Below are 19,990 nucleotides of genomic sequence, written 5' to 3' on the forward strand. Positions count from 1 at the left end.
CGAATACACCCAACATACAAAAGATAACCCTCTGACAGCTCAGCCCGGAGCATAACTGGTTTTAGACAAACCGTTACAATAAGTAAAGGGAGGCCTGAGAAGGTTCATACACGTTTGTCTAAATACGTATTCAAAATATGTGGGAACTGGGGGAACAGGGAACTCTGTGTCAATGGTACATTACTTACTGAGTGTAGTCAGTGACAGTGTATACTTACTGAGTGTAGTCAGTGACAGTGTATACTTACTGAGTGTAGTCAGTGTACACTTACTGAGTGTAGTCAGTGACAGTGTATACTTACTGAGTGTAGTCAGTGACAGTGTAGACTTACTGAGTGTAGTCAGTGACAGTGTAGACTTACTGAGTGTAGTCAGTAACAGTGTAGACTTAATGTGTGAACAGTGTTAACTTGCGTTGCATGTATTAAATGAGGGTACTATCATTAGGAAGTGAGAATAAGTGGTAAAGATTGCCTGTGGGCCATACTTATACGAAACAGGAAGTGTACGCATTTTATAAAGAATACAGAAGAGGATACAGAGAATAAGAGAATACAGAAGAGACTACAGAGAATAAGAGAATACAGAAGAGAGTAAAGATAATAAGAGTATAAAGAAGAGTAGAGAGAATAAGAGAAAAGAGAATAAGAGAAGAACCTAAACAGGGGGGAGTACTGAAGTCCAATGATAGCAAACCTAGGTAGTAACCGACGTGGTAACTGAAACAGTGTCTGAGCACGTTAGCCTGTTCTTAGCCCACATTCTTGGCCTACAGCTGGGCCTTTATTGGATGTGCTCTTGAGACCTCTGGGTTAGAAGGGAAAGTTATTTACAAAGATTAGTTAGGGACAGGTTAGCTTTATGTGTTTTATGAAGTGTTTTTGTGTGGGTCATAGGATAAAATAGGATGGAATTGTGTGCAAAGAGACATTGGACTGTCACTGCACTGCATGTGTGAGACCGTTTCTTTTTCCAAATAGAAAAAGAAGGGGGGAAGTGTGAATGTGTATTTGACTTGACTTGTGACTTGACTTGACTTGTGACTTGTGTATATTCAATAGAAGGAACATAACTGTTGTGTTTAGTACCAGTATCAAATTGGATACTGATAATACACACCTAAGCTGGTTGCAACCAAACAGCCAAAAGCTATAAAAAATTTGTGAGAAATAGGGATAAAAATAGTGAGAAAATAATAAAGAATACCAAAGTCCGCCTCCTTATAGAGACGCAGACGAGGGAGAGGGCATCATCATTGTAGCCTTAAAAAGGCAGAAATATAATGTGGGCATTATGATAACGATACTGCTAAAATAAATAATACAAGTGCAAATCGATTTGAGGATGAGGAATTTTGGTCTGGCCAACCGAAAAGTCTCTATCCAATAATCGAATTGCCAAATACACCCATAGGGGTAGAGGGTGCAGAGCCCAAGATGTATGTTTTACCGACACTGAACACATGCAGAAATGATGAAGGTAGTAGAAGGGGTGCCGCATCCCTCAAAGGGTCCGGAGAGGTGCACTAGGGAATTTAGATTATTAGTGCAAAGTTATTAATTAATTAAACTTAATCGAAGTTGAAAGAGCATTGAGAGCCTGTATGCCAAAGGAAAAATTGTCACAAGAAGTAGTCAGAACAATGTCAGCTTCAGGGCACATTGAATAAAGAAACTATAACAGGGGCAACAATGTTAACTGATAAAGTTAACCTGCTCTGTGAGAGTAGAAAAGGAGGGGGCAAAACAGAAAGACACACACACACAGACATAGGTCTTGAAAGTACAGAATTGAGAAGAGAGTTGTGGAAGTAATTGATATGACAAAGGGGTTCACTTATAAACAAGAGCAGCAGGCATAAGGGGCATATGAAGGTTTGTTTGTTGTGAGAGAAGTTCAAGTTAGAATGGGCTATGTATATTATGGATAAGGACTTAACTGAATAAATAAGGGGTTTAACCCATTGATGCAGATGCAAAAAATGGCAATTTCCGCCTATATTTGACACCTGATATGTACAGTAGAATATCTCTGGCTCTACATATGCTATTTACATAATTTATGAACCACATAACAGAATACACTTGGGACATCATGTTCAAAGAGTTTAAGTGTTTTAATGAGAACATTATGAATTCAATATAACAGTTGGCACAGCAGTAAAAGTGTCAAAAAATCCAAAAACGCCTATGATTAATTTGGATTCTATAGTGTAAAATTGTTTCTGAGTGGCAGATTTTCAAAACATTACATAACATGATATACCTATATGTTGGCAACATGTGTAAAAAGTTTGAAGGCAATAGACAAAGGTTTGTAAGAGCTGCAAAAGAATATCCATTATATGACATAGGCGTTCCCAAAGTCTCTACCCAACCTCTCCAAACCTCTCCAAAAGTACCCAAATGCAAAAACAGCCATATCAATAAAAATCAAGTGTGATTTCACTTACATTTACATTTAGTCCTACATAAACCCATTTTTTGATGAATTATAAATACTACATGTTATTAGGTTCTTACAATAAGGACCATTTACATTTATTTCATTGCAATGAACACTTTCACAAACAAGAAATTGATGTGAACAGCAACATTAACTTGATGTCTTATATAGTTGTTATATAATGCATGCTGATGCATGCAAATGTAAAATACTGTATGCACAATATAATACTGTTTGCATAATATCACTATATTATCCAGAATGGCAAGGTAGATGTAATGCATTACTAAAGGCTCTGTGTAGTGTAATGGCAGTACTATGGTAGTGACCTTTTCAACTTCTATTACAGCGCTCACGCTGTGATAGTTGAAAAGTTAACTACCATTATGCATTACATCAAATGCATTACATCTACGTTGCCATTCTGGATAATATAGTGATATTGTGCAAACAGTATTATATTGTGCATACAATATTATACATTTGCATGCATTATATTATATGCATAGATACATAGATACACAGTAAATGTGCATAACTGTTATATGACCATATAATAAGAATTACTATTTTAATATTATTTATTTATTATTTAGAATCATATCTATCTATCTATCTATCTATATCTATCTATCTGTCTGTGAGTGGGTGCATGCATACAGTCTGTGCAGCCATGCTAGTGTGCAGACACATGTACTTACACGTCCAAAACGGGATCTATACGCTCGTCAAATGCCTCCTCCTCAGCCGAGTTCATGCTCTCAGGATATCCATCACTGAGACCATCAATGTCATCATCAATGTCGTCGTCAAATAACATCTGTAGAACTTTATCCGTATTAAAATAGCGACGCGGCATCTTCCTGGGTTTTTAAAATGTCGTGCTACTGGTTGCTAAGTTGCTATGCGCAGTTGCTATGCGCAGTTGCGAAACGCACATGGCGCACCAAAACATAAGCAACCGAACATGATGTTTACGCATGGACCAATTGCGTTTGCTTTTCGCTCCAAGGTGGGCAATCCCCCGATTTTGTCAACCAAATGGGCCAAGACTATTGGCCGAATAAGATATCATTGACTTTTACACGCTATGGTTTGGTCTAAAGTGATTTTACGCCACCTTGCCTAAACCCGGAAGTAGATTTTGCGTGTAGACCTCGCCTGACAAAAGTTAATCAAACACAAAAAATAATGAAATCTAACGAACAGAAACGATGGATTTTAACAGAGAACAAGTCAAGGCTTCATTGTACAGCCACACTTTTGAGGAATAAAGGATTTTATTATCATCACAATGTCGATGTCTCCGTGAATTATTTCAAAGGGGGAGATGCAGTTACTTTTATCATCTAAAGGTAGGCAAGCTAATAACACATCAAACTCAAACTTTAAGTCTTCACACTTAAGGTTTGTTCTTGTGGTGGTATAAATTAATTTTACATGTTGTGACAGACCGTTTCAAACGATTCTATTATCCATTATATATGATGTTAGTTTGACGAGGTCGGACTATTTGTTTACATCGTCAATGAACATAGCGTTCGGTTGAAATCGATTTAGAGCAAACTGTGGCAGCTACAATCTTAGGGTTTTCTGTGTTTGTAGAGGCAAGTGTGTATATTAGTTGTGTATATCGATTTTCTGTCTGAAACATTTTGTTCATACAAATATGTTTATACCAGTTGTTGTAATCGTTTCCTAGCGTCGACGCTACCGATAGGGGCGCTACAGCATCAAAGGGTTAAAACATTAGATAATTTCTTGAAATAAAATTATGAACAGATTTAATTACATATGCATTTAAAGATTGAGGGAAGAGGAAAATGGATAGACAAATGGAAAGTGGTTTGAAGTAGGTAAATGTAAAGTAAGATAAAGGAGGTCAATGGAAAAGAGGGGTAGGATATGAGAGGAGTAACAGAGAGAAAGGGAGCCGTGCGCAGGCGTCAGTGGAACCTAGAAGCAAGCCAGTTTGAGAATGAGATCAAATGGCCAATATCTAAGGTTGTTTGTGTTGGGTTTTGTGTTAACACCTTAGAAGTATATATGAATATAACATGGATTTAAGTGTCCCTTGCAGGTTGAGTGGTAGAATGGAAAAACCCGAAGGCCCCTTCACACCTGATTGCCCTAAAGGCAACCTCTACTTCGGAGGTGGTGAAAAAGCTAAGAGCAGACAAACTTCGGTATCAGGATACAATAGCTGTGGGGACGGGGTATAGGGACACCAATGCATGGATAGACCGCATGATACAGACGGCCTCACAGGCAAAAGGGGGAAATTGTATAATATGTTCGAAAACGAAAGAAAGCACAGGCAGGGTGGGACAAGACATTGAGTGGATGCTGGGCCTGGTGTCCGGGGGGGGGGGGCCCAGAGCGGGGTTGCGCCGGGTGGGAGTAGCACTCCCCTGTGGCACCCAGGGAGGTGGGTGGTGCCCCCAGTTTTTGACCCGGGCTTGAAGCCAAACGCAGCTTGTATGGCAGGTTCCAGCTCAGCCAGCAGATCCACAGGGGTGACTCCGAAGGGTGCGGACGCGGGCAGCTGTTGTGGGGCAACAATTGATTTAACGGGGAAAGACTTAGCGGGAGAATTGACAGTGGAGAGAGCAGACCTATGGTGGTATTGTGGGGGAGGCAAATTATATAACTTCCTTCCAGTCAATTGGGTGGGTAAGTGTGCATTAGTTGTACTGGTCTCGCCCATTGAAATACGCACAGATGCAGAAATAACCGGGGGAAAGAAATGTAGGTGCAGGACGGCTGTACTCGACGGAGAGGAAGAAGGTCGCAACCCAGATGGTGTTTGGATAGATGACATAGGAAAAGCTCGGAACATACCCAACCAGTACAAGCTAGAAAATGAGAGCCTAGTGGGGTTGGAAGCATTCCCGATAGGGGGGGGGGGGCAATGTTTTTTGGTAACTATTAACAAGAATGTGAACCGCAACAACCTCATCCACTATAATGTGCAGAGACTAGCCAACCTCACAACGGAAGCTATTGACGCAATTCATGAGCAACTGTCACAACCGTCGCTTATTGCATTACAGAATAGAATGGCATTGGACATGCTGTTAGCTAAGGAGGGCGGGGTAGGTGAAATATTTGGGGGAATGTGCTGTACGATCATAGCTATCAACACCGCACCGGGAAGCTAACCAAAAGTCTGGGTAAATTGAGAGCACTGGCGGCAGAATTGAAACAACAATCTTGAGTGATGGGCCGCAAAAGTGGTTGGAAAACATATTTGGTAAATGGGGAGCATTGTTGGTACTGATTCTTTTTGGAGGGATAATAGGTATATGTGTATTCGGTGTGTGTTTGTTGTTGTAACCCTTATATCAGGAGCCTGCTGGGGGGACTGATTAATGCCAGTGAACAAAAAAAAAAGAGGAGCCAAGTGATCCACCTCCCATATATCAGGCCAAATCAGATCATGGTGGGACAGGAGGAGCAAGGAATAGCCGAAGCCGAGGGTGCAACAGTTGCCTCCGAGAGTGTGTATCCCTCGCTTACCGGTGGGGAAAAGGACAATCTGGGCCTGGTAGTGACCTGGTTCGGAAGCATCCCTGTGGGCCCATACACCCCGGACTGTCCCATGGGGAACCCATGGTGTAAATGGGGCCAAGAAGTCCGGGGGGCCGGATGGCTGTGCTGGAGGTTGGCAGAGATATTCCCACCGGAGAAACGTGAGTTGCTAAAGTCCACCATGATGATTCAGGAACGTGAGATTGAACCTGCATTGGATCATTACAAAGATAGGTTTGATAGCATGTATGGCCCCTCGGCTGTTGAGGCTGAGGGGTTTATGAACTAACCTCTGTCTCAGTTCTTCTGAAGCCCCAACAGGTGGAGCAGGATGGAAAATGGGGACGCTCTTCTCATAAAATTGCTTAGGGAAACTGCTCATGTAAATGCATAATACGCTTTGCTGTGGCGAATGGGGGAAACTACTGATTTACACAAGACACACTACACAGCAACACACTCCACACAGAACATGCAAAACAACACATCGTACTTTGTTGTGCCTCAGTAAACTTTTTTACTTGATTACATTTGAACTTGTGCGCCTCTTAACTCGAACTCCAACACCGATCAGACACAACTTTTCCAACACGAATCACCTGTGCAGTATGTTCCAAGAAACATCCAAGCATTCTGCACATTCAGAGGACTGATGACGGTAGTGCCAGTGGCTCTCACAAGGCTGTGAGCAGTGGACTAGTCTCTCTGGAAAAGAAAGGTCTCAGGTCTAGTGATGATCACTGCACACTGGCAATTGTACCTGTTCAAGTGAAACTAAGTAACTCGAATCATATTGTTCAAACTTATGCATTCCTTGATCCAGGTAGTTCTGCTTCATTTTGCACGGAAAATCTCAGAAAACGGTTGAATGCAAAGGGTAAACAACACAGGATCCTTCTGCGTACTATGGGCCAGGAGAAAGCCGTTGATAGCCTGGTCATCAAAGGTTTAGAAGTAAGCAGTCTGGAAGGGAAAGACTTCTATGAGTTGCTTGATGTTTACACTCAGGAAGAAATCCCAGTCAGCAAAGATCATATCCCCCAACAAAAGGATGTGGAGAAATGGCCACATTTGAAAGAAGTCTGCTTGCCAAGTATTGATGCAGACATTGACCTGTTGATTGGAATGAACGTGCCCACGCTTATGGAACCATGGAGGATAGTAAACAGCACAGGCACTGGGCCTTTTGCAATTAGAACCCTGCTGGGCTGGGTAGTGAATGGTCTCCTCCATGGTGAGCACACATGTCTCACTGCACAAAGTCAACCATATGTTCATGTCAACCGGATTTCTATTGAAGATGTGAATGAGCTCCTGGTCCGACAATTCAACCATGACTTCCCTGAGAACAGCTACGAGAAGGTAGAGATGTCTCAAGAGGACCTGCGGTTTCTGCAGATGATGGACACCTCTGCGAAACTTAAGGATGGACACTATCAGTTGCCGCTGCTGTCAAAGGAGATCCTGCCATGCCCAACAACCGGCAGATGGCGGAGCTGAGAGCAGTATCACTAAAGAGGAAGTTGAACAAGGACAAAACCTTTCAGGATGAGTACAAGCTGTTCATGGATACCATTCTCCAGAGTAGACATGCTGAGCTTGTACCCAAAGACGAACTTGAATTGAAAAATGGCAAAGGCTGGTACATACCTCATCATGGGGTCCGTCATCCTAAAAAGGGAACCTTGCGAGTGGTCTTTGACTGTTCTGCATCATATCAAGGAACATCTCTCAACAGTCAGCTTATACAGGGCCCAAACCTTACAAACTCTTTCATTGGAGTCCTGTTACGTTTTCGCATTGAGAATGTGGTTCTGTTGGCTGATGTGGAGAAGATGTATCACCAGGTCAAGATCCCACCAGAACACGTTGACTTCCTTCGCTTCCTGTGGTGGAAAGATGGAGATGTCACTCAACCCCTTGTGGAGTACAGGATGACAGTTCATCTATTTGGAGCAACATCATCGGCTAGCTGTGCTAGCTACGCCCTGAGAAGAACTGCTGAGGACAACAAAACCAACTTCTCAGCTGAAGCAGTGAGTACTGTTTTGAACCACTTTTATGTGGATGATTGTCTGAAGTCAGTGAGCACCAAGGCCCAAGCAATTCACTTATACCAACAATTGAAAGCTCTGTGTGCAACTGGAGGCTTCAACTTGACAAAGTGGTCCAGTAACAACCGTGAAGTTTTGGCTCACATTCCTGAGGCTGAGAGAGCAAAGGAGATGAAGGATCTGGATCTAGACCTGGAAGACCTACCTGTGGAACGAGCCCTTGGTGTGCAATGGTGTGCTGAGGAGGATGTCTTCAAGTTCCATGTTTCCCTCAAGGACCAACCATGCACCAGACGAGGAATTCTATCCATGGTTAGCTCAATATATGACCCGCTTGGATTTCTTGCACCCTTGACCTTCCCGGCAAAGCAGATTTTGCAGGAACTATGTAGGCTTAATCTCGGCTGGGACGAGGAGATCCCTAACACTTATGTCCAATCATGGAAACAGTGGCGTCAGGGCCTTAAGACTCTTACAGACTTCAATATCACACGCTGTTTCAAACCAAAGAACTTTGGAAATGTGGAATGTGCGCAGATGCATCATTTCTGTGATGCAAGTGAGTCCGGATATGGCACAGTGACCTATTTGAGGTTGACCAACAGCCGTGATCAAGTGCACATAGCCTTTGTGATGGGAAAGTCAAGAGTGGCTCCTTTAAAGCTGATGACCATCCCACGTCTTGAGTTGACTGCTGCAGTTTTGGCTGCTCGCGTAAATCAGATGCTGTCAACTGAATTGCAGCTGCAACTGGAACCACCTGTATTTTGGACAGACAGTACAACAGTTTTGAAGTACATAAGAAATTACTGTAGACGGTTTCATACCTTCGTTGCGAATCGTGTCAATCTCATCAGGAGTACATCTGATGTCTTTCAATGGAAACACATTCCTGGCAAAATGAACCCAGCAGATTATGCACCACGAGGCTCATGGATGATGGCAAGAGTCATTGAAACTATGAAGGACTCTAAGGGCCTGGTTCGTATTGTACGACTCCAGACTAAAACAAATCAGCTCCAAAGACCTATCAACAAGATATGCCTCTTAGTCGAGGCTGGAACCAAAATTTCAAAATGAGATGACTCTTTGAATGTGCACGTGCATCTTTCTGCATCACATACACATCTACTGATATTGGCATTCACCTTCTTTAGAATTAAAATAAGAATTTATTTTTCTTTGATTATGAATAATTAGCTCCTTTCTTGGATATTTGTTATAGTATGCTCTACGCAGTTGCTATAAGGGGCCGGAGATGTAGGAGCAGAATTGCCGATGAATTTGAGGAACTCTTAGTTTGTTTTTGTTTTTGCTTATGTTAGAGCTTTTATTTTGACATGGTCTCAGGTCACCTGAGACCATGTCAAAATGGCGTCTTCCATGTGCTTCAGGGTGAGTTATACTGAGTTGACAATGGAAGTGGACAATGGAAGATGCCGGAAATGTATAGTTTTATACGCTTAAATGATATACGCTTAAATGATATACGCTTAAATGATATACGCTTAACTGCTTTACGCTTAACTTCATTTCTTTACTGCTTTAACACATTTCTTGAATGCTTTATCTTAATTTTGGACCTTTGGACATTTGGAATTACCTTTTGTTTTCACTGGACTACCCTTGGCTGTTTATCCCCTGCTTGCCTGCCCTGCATACCTCCCTTTCCCTGTCCTCCTGCCCGCTGATCTACCTGCCTACCTACCATCCTGCCTGCCATCCTGCCTACCATCCTGCCTACCCCTGGATCGACCTGCATGCCCTTTCCCTGCCATCACAAAGCAAGTAAGCGCGTTACACTCCCCAGCATCTAACAGGAACTTTGAACATTTTTTGACCGTACATTAGTAAAAACTGATTTTTGGAGTGCTTACAACCAATTGGACTTGGAATTGTTTGAACTGGAATTGTTTGGTTGAAGTTTGGATTACATTGTATGGACTGTGTTTAACCTCTGCTGCAACTCCCTTTGTCTCAGCATTTTGGATGTGTTTGAATTGCAATTGTTTGGACTGTGTGCTTCATCTGTGCTGCAACTTACTGCTCTGAATTGTTGAATTTTGATGTCGTATTTGAACTCCCTTTGGGTGTATATTGTGTGTTGCTGTGTGCTTGTTCAACTGTGCTGGAAATGTCTTATACGTCTCAATCAGTGTCAGTTGTGATAGAGCCTGATTCCCAGGCTGAGGCTACTGACATAGCCATCACCATGGAAACAATATTGAGTCAGTTCATTGCAACCCGAAGGGGGAAACTGGGTGTTTGTACACGCAAACAAAATGAATTGAAAGAACTTATGATAAAGGGCAATGTTGCAGATGTGGAAAGGGGTATTCAAGATATTGTTCTTGCTCTGAATGAATTTGAGAAAGCTAATGTGTCTGTGCAGGAGCTGCTAAGTGAGGAAGAAAAGGAAATTGACAATGCTCACTGGTATGAGCCAAAAAAGAGTACCTTCATGTCATTTTTAAAGGATGTTGAAACGTGGAAAAGTAACTCAGCGGAAGACCAGCCAATTGTTACATCCTTGGACAGTGTTTCAAATGTGTCAAGAAAATCAAAGAGATCTGGACAATCTTCAAACTCTGGTGCTTCTTCAATATCATCAGAACGCATGAAAGCTGAGGCTGAAAAAGCAGCTCTTATGGAACGTGCTGCTGGACTTGAAAGGAAATACTCTCTGGAAATGCAAAAGGTGCAACTGGAAAATATAATAGAACAAAATGCTTTACAAACTGACTTAGCTGCTGCAAATGCTAAAGTTCAAGTTCTTGAGAGTTATGAGAAGCAGCTTGAGAGTTCTTGTAGAAGGATTCCCCTGTTAACTTTTTGGAAAATTATTAGAGGATTAATCCCACTCCAAGTATCGTCCTATTTACTAAACAGGAATTATGACATTTCTTCTCTATTGGATTTGTTTAATCCTCCTATACAGCCTATACCTTAATACCTTAATACCTTTCGGCCTCTGGTAATTTCTCTAATTAAATATATGATGAAGAGGAGTACAATGGGGCCTGGGGCCGTGGTCTGCCCATGTTAAAACTAAGAATATCTAATTGATCTTCCCGCGTGAACAGGAAAGGGGCCCCTTCTGCTTACCCTTGAGGTGTTGGTTGGTTAGTCCTTCCTGTAGCAGTCGCAGCAAATGTGCTGGATGAAGAAGTGAGCCTTTTCGAAGAAGTAGTTTGCTCTCAAAGTTGAAGTTGTAAAAGTAGGTTTAGTTTATTTGTAAAAAGGTAACAATGGTTACAGATAAAAAGTATAAAAGTTAGTAAGGATTACTTGCAAAGAGTAAAATAAAGAAGTAGCTATATAAAAGTATATTGCTTAAATGTGCAGTAAGAATCTCAAAGCATATGGCTATGAATTCAGTCCGAACGAACTTATGCGAGGCTTCCCTCCAGATATATATAGCAAAAGCATCGTGATCTTTTACGTCACTGTCATTTCATACATTTTTTATTGTCTTATTTGGGCATCTGTTTGCTCATTGGCTTTCCTAACATACCACATCGTTTTACATGCATTGACATGGCTTAATCACATGTTTTGTTCACTGCGTGTCATAACACATCCTGTCATTGCCATTTATGGTCTACATCCTGTTTTGGCCATTTATGGTCTATGTCCTGTTTGGTATGGGCCCCTTCCTCTGCGTGGGTAGGGATGTTCTCTATAGCGATGGCTCGTTGCAAAACTTGTTACACAAACGTCAGCATATCTCCGCTCAGCTCGGCCAGTGGTTTCTTGCATGCTGCGCAATCGTTCGACACCCTCCCTCGCTGCTTGCGGAAACCTGGGTGTCCTGCTGGACACCTGCAGAGATGGGAAGGTCATAGGATCTGGTTGATATGGCACACACGGTCTTGGTCCCTGAATGCGTCTCCGCCCTCGGTTTCTCACTTCAGGATCCAACACGTCTCTGGGATAGTGATCCACGGGTATTTTCTCTTCATAAAACAGTTCCATGTGTCTTTGGGTACCATCATCGTTGACTTTTACACTCACTATCTCTAACCAAGAGTAGCTAGTTCCCTCACGCACCTCCCATGCATACAGGTGCACTGGCTCCCCTACCATTGGCAAAGGATTCGGGATCAGGGTCCCACTGCGGACCCATACCAGGCGGGAGCGGTGTTTGAGTAGGTTGAGCGCTGTCTGTGTCATCATTCTTTTCGAGGGGTTTGATTGGTGTTTGGTCTGAAATTTAACATAATCTATGTGGATCCAGGCCAATGGGGCAGGATTCCCTGAATATCTATCCGATCTCAGGTACGGGGTGCTGAGTTTCATGCATGGTTTGTCAGGGGCCACGTCACGGGTCCAATATTCGGTTACCCAGACCATCCCTAACTGGCATTCCTTCCCTGCGCAGGTGGGGCACTTGCTCCTAAGACATCCTGCACATCCTCCTTTCAGTTTCCCTTCTTCATCTGCTTCTCTGTGTTTTGGGTCTTGACAATGATCACAATATCTGCACTGCCCCTTGTAAGGGCAGGCCCAGTAGAACGGATTTCCCGTTTTGGTGAGTTCCCGCTATGGGTATACATATCTGCAAACATATAGTACTCGTCTGATACCTGTGATTCCTGCGGGTCATCTCTTTCTTCCGCACTGGAGGCCTCGGCATTAGTTGTCTGTGTACCTTCTGTTTCAGTGAGCATTTGACCCAGTGGGCCCGTAATGATTTCTGGTGATTGCCCTTGGGCTTGCGCTTCGGGCTCTACCATGTTCTCGGTTGTGTCTGGATTTGTACAATGTGTACAGTTTTGTGGCTGATCAGCTTGGGTGGTTTCTTGAATCATTTTTTCTTCTACTTCTTCAAGCTTTGGATTTTCTGTTTCTACTGCCACTATTTCTGGTTCTTCGATCATTGGCATTACTTTCTCTGTTTCTACAGCCACTATTTCTGGTTCTGGCACCGTCAGTAGTGTCATTTCAGGCAATGTGCCTATTTCTGCATCTAGTTTTCTAACATATTCCTTTATCAGTTTTTTCACATGGTTTTCTTCGTCTTCATATTCGTTGTCTGATACACTTAATAGCAATACTTGGTCCTCTGGGCTCGGCAATGTGCCAATTGATAGTGATACTTTATCCTCTGGGCTCGGCAATGTGCCAGGCAATGTGTCAATTGAGCGTTTTTCCAGTGTGAACCTTTGAGGCAATGTGCCAGGTTTTCTCTCTAATGGGAACCTTGCAGGCAATGTGCCAGAATTTCTTTCCAGAGCCCTTTCAAATAGTTCAGTCAATTTCGTTATCTCCTCTCCCTCGGATCCTCCCATCTCTTCTGGGGTTCTCTTCTGGGGTAGGGGTTTCTCAGTTGTCTCCTGCTTTCCCTCTCTGGGGACCTGCTTAAAGAGTTTTGAACAAGTTTGAGCAAGCATTGATTCACAGGTTCTAGGGGTTCATTATTTCTGACCATTTTGGTTACTTCATATTCAATTGTCTTCGTGCATGTTTGGTATTCTCCCTGTCCTATTACGTTCGTCTTCTCTCCTTTTCTGGTAATGACCAGAGTGTGGTATCCTTCAGTTTTCCATTCCTGCCTTTGTTCTGGAGTTTTAAATACTACTTCCAAAGCTGGCCCGATTGCTTCTGAAGTCTCTTCGTCCTGCTAGATAGGATGTGTACCCAATTATCATCTTATCTCCATGGTATGGAACTAACACCATTAACAAGAAGGTGCTTACCATGACAAATGTCAACTGCATGCCTAACCGCATAAAGTATTTGAACAGTCTTGGGTGTCTCTTTATACTTTTTTCTGTGAACCAGCCTAGTATGCTCATAATGATGAGCAAGGTAATTCCGTCAATAATTATGAACCATTCCCCGATTTTCGGGAGGTGTTGTTTTATTATCTGTATTACCATCATTTCTACTAACATTATTGTCCCTCCAGATGCGACCATATTGTTAAACAATTTCTTCCCTGGCTCAACTCCGGTCTGAACTAGCATCAGTGGTAACATGATGAGAGGGGTTACCGTATTGTCAAATAGTAGTTGCTTCACTGTACCCAGTATCAGATATATTGAGATTTTAACTGCAGTTTTGTATGCTGACACTTCCTTCAAATTTAATGATAAACATGCTAATAGTAACAACTGCCCTATGATCTGCTTCGCTGTTTGCCAGTCCTGCATACCATAATAAATTGGCGTATCTACCTGTTCGGTGTTGTACCAGTCCGGAGTGCGAGTGCTGTTAGAGCTTGAGGACTGGCTTCCCGGTTCGGTGGGTGCGTATGTCTCCTCAGTTATAACCTCAAAGTCATACTTGGTAGTATTCTCCATGGTTAGGTTCAAGCTTTTTCTACTTTGTGTTAAACGAGAGTAAGTTCTTCTTTCTTAGCTTCGTGTTAAACGAGAGTTGTTCCTCTTTCTCAGCCTCGTGTTAAACGAGAGTTGTTCCTCTTTCTCAGCTTCGTGTTAAACGAGAGTAGTGGTTCTTCTGCCCTGAGTCTTGAAGAGTGAAGACTGAGGGGATGTGGGTGTCCTTTATACTACGCTGTCTGCCATAAGTTCCTCTTTTTCACTTCCTGAGTGCCTTATTTGGCCTGGTAGTGTCTTCTGGGCTCCTGATTGGTTGTTTTTACAATGATGCCTCATCTTGGCCCCCCAGGCTAGTCCCGTGAGTAATAGCCCTACAAGGAGAACTGTGAATATCACCTTTAACACCAATGCTCCTGCTCTCATCATGGGTTCCCACACATTGTCCCTCACTGTCTCATATGCCACTACTGCAGCCTCTTTTACCTTTACTCCTGCATACGTTACTGAGGCCCCTAGCATTATTCCGAAGGCTACCATCTGATTCTTCAAGCTTGGTCCTTTGTTTTGAGAGTTCCACGTGAGGCTGTAGCATTGATTCATGTTTCTTTTATCAGGGTTTCTGTGGTAAAATTTGGGGAGAATTTCTGTGCCTTCTCGAAATTGGTTTAGATTTCCCGTGATTGACTTGGGTCCTACTAGGGTGGTTACCCAACCGGGCAGGTCCCTGGGGCGGAAGGCACCTGGGAATGGGTAGCTTCCACATCCCCAGTATATCTTTCCTAGCTTCACTCGCCATTGCCAGGGCTGAGGTCTAGAATCATGTTTGTGTTGCACTCTTCTAGTGATTTTAACTCTAATTCTCCTGTAGACATATCTACTCGGGAGAAGAGATTTGCACACTGGGTCTTGTTGGGCCACGTCAGAGTGTGTTGTCTCGCATATTGACGTTCTTCTTCTGGTCCATTTTTCTCTTTGTCCACTCCAATCCCCGCTTCTTTATGTATCTGTTTGTATATCTCTTCCGAGTCTCGGAATTGTAGGTCATGTCCTTTGACTCGCCTGGTTAGCAGGAGCTGTTCTTCTAACTGTACTCCCGCTTTGTAGTATTTTTCTATGCTGAACCCGAGTGCTTGATCAGCTATATGTTGCCCATCGGGTTTAATTCTCCAGCCTAGCTTATAATGTATGGGTGCCACTGACCTAAGGTACCTTCGGCCCGGCCCTTTTGGGTTACATGGGCCTCGGCCCTTGCCTCCACAGCTGGTGATTCCTCGGTTCTGGTATTGTCTTGCGTGCCATGTGGCTACCGGTGCGTTTTCTGGCAACGCGCTCACTAGTCTATAGACTAGTTCCTCCCCTACCTTTTCTACTAAAACCGGGGGAATCTGTATTTTGTTTGGCCCTTCTATTTGGGTCATCCAAGATATCCATTGCCTTGTGAAGAACACTGTGAGTATATGTTCCATCAGGCTCTCTTTGTGTATTATATGGCAGGCTTTAAAGGCTTTTAGCCTGCTTGTGTCTTCGGTGAGCACGGTGTATGCCAGGTGTCCTTTATTTACTACTTGTACTACGTGGCGCTGCCACCGTGGGATGTCCGTGTCGTTATAGTAGGGAGGTTTTTGTTCCCAGTCATCTAAATGTTTTGCTACGTGGAACCCTGTTATATTAATACCTCCCCAGGGCCAGGTACTATTTTGGTTTGTTAAGCACTGAACCATTTCTTGTTCCCATTGTGGGTATTTCTTTTCCATCCATTTTTGTACTGTCTGATTATTGAAGTTTGGGACCCACATGAACCATTCGGTTCTTACGTTGGAGAGCGTGGTATTGTGTAAGGGTATATTCGGACCCCAATCCCATTCTGGGTATTTGGCTGTTCCGTTACTATCCACTTGGATTGGAGTGGTCATCAGGGTCCATGCGAATTCGCTACCTATCTTAACGTTTCTTGCCCCGTACCCGCCTCTCACTTGAGTTTGGCGGGGTTCAAATAAGGCTTTTGGAGTTTCACAGATTTTTATCTCCACTGTTTCGTTGGGATGGGGTTTCTTATCATCTACCTCCGGGGAGTATCTTCCCTCATGCTTTTTCTGGAGGTTGGATAGTTCCAGAGTGGTTCCGTTCAGTGTCGCGTGTCCTTTGAATATATTGTATATTGTAGGCCCATCCATGTCATACCCTGGAAAGTATTCCGCGGCTTTGTCTGCTCCGTGTTTCCATATCACATTATTAGTGTAACTTAGCTCTGTTGTCAGGGTAACATTTGAGCCTTCCTTCAAGGCCCCTTTTGGGCATTTGTTTTCTTCTTCTTTGCCATAGGGATCTTCATAGTGTTCCCAGGTGGGGCTTAGTTCTTCCATTATTTCTCTTAAGGATATTTTTCCCCTGGAGTATACAGTTTCCGCCTCCCACTTTGATTGATCTTCTATTTCCGTTGAGAGAGTTAATTCCCATGTTTGTTCTATCTCTATGGCCCCCCTTAACTGAGTGCAATTGCTGTAGATATATGTATCTGGTCCCTTTGAGAGGGCCGTTAAAGGGTCATAGGTGGTTTGTCTCACCTTTCCTTCTGCGCATTGTATGGTCTGATTTTCCTTGGTGATTTTTGTAACTTCTGCTTCTATCTGGTTTCCCTCCTGTTCCCATACTCTGGTGATTTTCACCTCCCATTTGTGGAGTACGGAACCTAATGTTTCTGACACACTCATCCAATCTGGATCCCCGTTATGGCAGATATTGTCCTGTTTAAGTTGAGCGATGTCTAAACAACCGGTGGTGGTTCCATTTGGTTTACACCACGAGTCTTCCCCTACTAATTTCGCTAAACACCAGTCCCACATGGTTGCACAATGTGTGCTATTTCTTTTTCCCTCCTCAGCGGGGCATGTTTTTTCTCTGGACCGATTGGTCATGACCTTTTGTTGTGCTGTGAATGGCTGGCCATTACATCCTTGAAGTATACCATGATCGGGAATTATTAGAGATTTGTTCTCTCTTTTAACTACTGGGCTGTTATAGCTGGTAATTACCAGGCTTTTTTCTAAATAGTGTATTCTTACTTCGGACAACTGGGTGAGCATGATTACCATGATCAGGGACGTCATGGTTAGCAGGACTCCCAATATTACTAATCCCATTGTGGTTTTTCCTGGTGTTTTCCTTTTCTTGGTCTCTTTGCCTTTTGGCTTTCTTCCAATACTTGGGTATCCCTTATTGGTTTGGGCTTTGGAGGTACCCAAGTTCGGGCCTCTAGCCTGCCATTGTGGCTTTTGTTTTGGCCGTCGGTGTTTACCTGCGGCTCTTCCTCTATCCCAATGGGGACGTGATCCAGCATGGTGGAGCGGAGGTTCCTCCATTGCTCCCCCAGATATTGGACACTTGGTATGTAAGTTCCCTGGGAAGCAAGAAGATAACACGTAAATCCAGTGCATTTTGCTAGGGTCCTACACCCTCCCTCGGATCCCATGACTAACTCGGGGACCCCTTTTAGCTCTCTGCTGGGTTTCAAAGCTTTTGGGAAATCTTTTGGATCCCTGGTGTTCCAGTACTTTTCCAAGCCTAATCCTGTCCACTGTTTGTAGTACTTTGTTCGTACTATTTGTATTTCTATTCTCTTATAGGGGTTCTGACGGGGATTTGCCCCTGTCCATTCCTGATTGTTGGTTATTTCTTTTCCGACTAGGAACATTGATGCTTGTTGAGTCACTTCCAAACGTGAGGTCTTATCTCGGTACAAAGTTCCTGACGTGATCCAGTCATAGATGTCTTCGGGGATATCTTCTGATGAGGCTATTTCGGCCTCCATTGCGTTTTTCCATTGCTTGGCCCACCCGCCATCTTGCTGCAGGGCTTTTTCTGTTCTTTCGTGTAAACCGGCCATTTCCCTTCCTCCTCCCAAGAATATGTCGTTCGGATGGGGGGTCTGGTCTGGTTTCACTCGGAACCACCCTGGTCCTTCATCTGGGCTTGTATACATCCGAGCGTCTGGTGCAAATATCCTCGTGTGGGTCCTAAGATCTGCCCAGGCTTCCTGAATGGCTTTCTGGGTAACCACGGCGTACCCCTTGTACATTTCTCTGATCAGTTGATTGACCTCCTCGGGGGAGAATTCCATTCCGTTTTGCACGGTCATGCTGGTAGCCTGTCTGACCACTGGGTTGGCTATTGCGTTCATGCAGGACACTAATTGATAGGTATTTGCATAACAGCAATTTCTCGGTTTCCCTACGTGGTCGATTCTGGCCACATTATACCATCCTGCTTCTATTATGTAACAGGTATTGCACCATGTTAATTTTGCTGCCCCTTGTAATTCTACCCCTTCTGTGTAAACTCCTGTTCTAACCGTGCCTGGCTCATTCCTTATGGTGGGTTTTTCCCTTCTTTTTCCCAACCATATGGGGTCGAACACTTTTCTCCCACAGAAGCAACATTCTCCAGGTATGTATCTTCGCCACTTTAATGGTTCCGCTGTTGGTCCATGTCTTTCTCGGACCCCCAACCAGACTATTGCCTGAGGAGGTCCTGTTTTCCTTTGTTCTTCGAGCCCAGAGTAGGGTGGATCTCTTCCTCCGTTTTCTGGTTCGGTTTTTGCTAATTCAGGGGCAGAGATTGAGACCGCCATCTGTCCTCGGGAGAGCAAATTTCCTATATCCGTCATCTGTGAACATTTAAAACACAACACAGGTCAGGTCCCTACCCCCTCTCCTCATCATCATATATCATCCTATTTATTTGGGAAATACTTGTTTGGGATGTACTGTCCATTCCTGGTTTTCTACCCGGATCTGGACAGTGTTCCCTGTTCGGCTAAGTAATTCACACTCGTGTATTTTGCCTTCCCTTACCACATGGGCTTTCCCTTTTAGTTTCTCTTTACTTCCCTTTACTTTCTTACCTCGCAGTAAAGGGAGCGTTAGATATTTGTTCAATTTTGATAGTTGCACCGGGAGATCCCATTGTTTGCCTAAATTAGTTCGGATGTATTCTTTTGCTTTTTTAACGGCTCTTTCCGCTATTCCATTAGTGTTGGCTGTGTATGGCACCGAGTATTCCCAGGTTATTCCCTTTTCCATTGCCCACTGTTGGGTTAGGGTTCCAGAGTAACTGGTGGCGTTATCGGACCTAATGATTCGAGTTTCCGGTGTCACCAGGGCCTCTAAGGCCAGCGTGACCGCTCGAGAAGATAAGGTGTTCAGAGGGGCCACTTTAGCTTTGCTAGTGTTATTGCACACTACTATAATAAACCACTTATTATGTTGACCCTTATCGGCTGGTTGTCCGATATCCGTAGATAATGCGGTCCATTCCTCCTCTCCTTTTCCAATCCTTTGTTCTGGATAGGTCAATAAGGGGAGTCCTTTTCCTGTGATCATACATGCCGTACAATTCTGCTTTATTTTCCTAATTTTCTCCCTTGACCCTTTGATCGAGAGTTTCCAATCTTTTAGTAATCCTTTTATCCTTTCCTGGCCTATGTGGCCGTATTCCTCATGTATGTATTGTAACCAGTCCTCAATCTCTATTTCTTGATACAAACCCTCCCTCCATTGCTTAGGAATAAAGGGTGTTGTAATCCTCCTGGTAGACACATATTCGTCTACTTCTGCGTTACCGGCCTGATCCGAGTTGGTAACTGGTTGGTGAGATCTTACATGTCTGGTTTGTACCGTA

The sequence above is a fragment of the Sprattus sprattus genome (genome assembly GCF_963457725.1).
Source record: "Sprattus sprattus genome assembly, chromosome: 11".
Lineage (NCBI taxonomy): Eukaryota > Metazoa > Chordata > Actinopteri > Clupeiformes > Clupeidae > Sprattus > Sprattus sprattus.